The sequence below is a fragment of the Neovison vison genome, chromosome 1 (genome assembly GCF_020171115.1).
Source record: "Neovison vison isolate M4711 chromosome 1, ASM_NN_V1, whole genome shotgun sequence".
Taxonomy (NCBI): domain Eukaryota; kingdom Metazoa; phylum Chordata; class Mammalia; order Carnivora; family Mustelidae; genus Neogale; species Neogale vison.
Window position 1 is genome coordinate 13847501 of NC_058091.1, and position 3106 is coordinate 13850606.

Here is a 3106-nt window from a genome sequence, read left to right on the forward strand (position 1 = left end):
GGAATTCCAAATGAGAATTCAGATGGCCTCAGAAGTCCCTTTACTACTGTGAAGAAAAGAAATTCTCATCAACCAATTTCTTCTCAGAATAGGAAAAAATGGTATTTATTTCATGCCAAGACTTAGGAAAAATCCACTGGAAGTTGTCTTCAAAGACTTCAGAACAAGGTGGCAGAAGGGGAGAGTAGGAAGTGATGTTAGAGACTGTGACAACCCAAAGAAGCACGTACATTGTTGACCTAACTTCTGGGCACATATATTTTTAAGGGCTACACTAAGTTTTTAAAACTACACTTTTTAAAAAAAATTTTTTTTGAGTAAAAATGCTTCAGTATTTTTAAGGATGAGTTTTTTCTTTCCAGAGGAGGAGTTTAAAACACTAAATGAGAGGTTAATGGATTATACACAGATAAAAGGGTAGAAAACAGTAATGCCAGTAGGTAGGCTACTGAAGGATCGATTTTCTAGCTTTAAAGCATATCCGATCATGTTATTTCTCTCTGAATAAGTTATTTCCACGTGAAGTCCCAGATTCTCAGAGTATGGCCACACTAGGGATGCCTCGGTGGCTCAGTTGGCTGGGTGCCCAACTCTTGATTTTGTCTCAGGTCATGATCTCAGGGTCATGAGACCGAGCCTGGCACATCTCTCTCTCCCTCTCAAAAGAAAAGAATATGGATGCCCAATTACTCATTTAATGTCACCACCATCTTCCTGAGAGACCCCAAAAGGAACAGAGAGCATGGTTGAGGCCAGTAGCTTCTCGCCATTCTAGGGAACACTAGGAATTAATAGTGTCTTTCTGAGCACCTCCTGGCCTCCTTGGAGCAAGGTGCTATCACTGCTGGGACTGAGGGGAAGAGAGAATAGAAGAATAATAGGGCAACACTTCCCACCTTCCTGTGCTGCTTGAGCACAGGAAACGCGTCAGTATCTGACTTCATAGATAATGCGTGTGGTGGTCATAGTGTACCGGCTGACTTACATTTAAGGCCTATTGGCTTTAACCAGTTGCATGTATAGTCTGATAAACAAATAATGTCTTTTTCTGAACCTGCATTTGCTGGAGGTATGCACGGTACAGCATGCAGAGGATGCCTAGAGGCCCCTTAGGAGAGCATGACCCAAGAATTCATGAATCCTGAAATTCTAGCTCCATGATCAAGGAAATGCCACAATGCTCCTTAGCAAGTCATTCCTGACCGCTGGTATGCAATAGCTTCTTGCTCATGCTTGTGACACGTCAACAAATACTTGTTGAACTGAAATTATCTCTAGTAAACTGCCTAATTCTGCTCTTTACCTTTTGAAATTTTGCCTTAAAATTTTTAGACACACTTGTCACTCTGGGTGTATCCAGGATGTGGTTACATCTGTGTCGTGTTCACTGTTTTGAGTCTTACTCATCATTCTCATGTCTTCTTCCTGGACGATTTCCCTGCCACCTTCATAAGCCTATAAACTTTCCAAGAACCAAAAATGTTAGTCAACTCATAGCTTTCTCTTCCCGCTGCATCTAATGCTCCCTTTTTTTTTGGTTTTCCACCAGAGGGCATCACAAACCTATCTAATACACTACTTGGCACAGATGCTTTTAATACTCAAAGTCAAACTTTTTCAATTTTTTAAAATGGTTCTAATTTCATTACCCTAAGGTGTTGTGGTGAAAAGTAGGGTCTTTTGTAGCCAAACTCTCTGAGTTCAGATCCCAGCTCTATTGGAACTGCCCCAAGGCCTGGGAAATGTCTTCATTTCCTCTTTAAACATCAGGGTTCTCATCCTTGTAAACTGAGCCTGCTTCTTGGGCTTTGGTGAGGATTACAGTATAGACACCTACCGAGAGCACTTAGAACCCTGCCTGGCTTATGGTTTAGTACTGTGTAAGTGAGAACTCTCTGAAAGTATATGAAAATGGCAGTCCTACTTATCTAGGAGTTACCCTGAGAGCATCAAAGAGTTGACAACTACAAAATAAAACTAATTACTGCCATTTTTGAGTGTTGGCTGTGTGCCAGGCTCTACTTTTATGCATTATTTGTACCCAATAGACATATGAGGGAGAAGTCTACGCTCATCGGTTCACAGGCCCAACCCAAAGGCCAGAACAGCGCCTGCACACTGGAAGTGTTCAATAGGTATGTTTTAAATGAATGTAAGCTATTTTTATTAACCCACATTCACAGATGAGAAACAAGGTTCAGGAGTTGATGTACCTCTGCTAGGATCACACAAGTAAGTAGAATACGTTGTATGTAGACCCAAATTCTCTCCCAAGCCTAGCCTCTTTCCATGGGGTTTTCTTACTTTAAGAAAAGTTGAGAGGGTTCAAGGGTTGAGGAAAATGAACTTTGGTTGACTCTCCCAACCAAACTGCCAGGCTGCATTTTAATACTGTTTGCAGGGAGAATGGAAGACATTCCCTTTAGTACTACTTTACAAGGATTATTTCCTCCAGAATTTAAGTGGTACTTGGTCAACTTAATGGTGAATTACTAATTCTCAACCAAGTCTACCAAATACTCCTAACTCATTTTCCCTAAGGCCTTTTGCTACCAAGTTTCTATAACTGAAATGGAATAAGCAAAACATAGAGGAAAAAGAACTTCAAAAGCCCACTTACACCTAAAATTATTTAAAAATTTAAAATTTATTTTGATTGAGAAAATAAATTTGACATATGACATTATATTAGTTTCAGGTGTACAACATGATTCGATAATTATATATATTGCAAAATGATAACTACAATTAATATCGATCACCACACAGTTATGATTTTTTTTTCCTGTGGTGAGAACTTTTAAGATTTACCCTCTTAGCAACTTTAAAATATACAACACAGTATTATTAACTATAGTTACCATGCTGTGCATTAGATCCCCATGACTTATTTTATTTTATTTTTTTTGTAACTGGAAGCTTGTACCTTGTGACCCACTTCACCTATTTTGCCCACCCTCCCCCCTCTATTTCATGCAACACCAATCAATTCTCTGTATCTATGAGCTTGTTTCTTGTTTTTGTTTTCTGTGTGTGCTTTTGTTTGCTTTGTTTTGCTTTGTTTAGATTCCACGTAGTAAGATCATATAATATTTGTCTGTCTCTC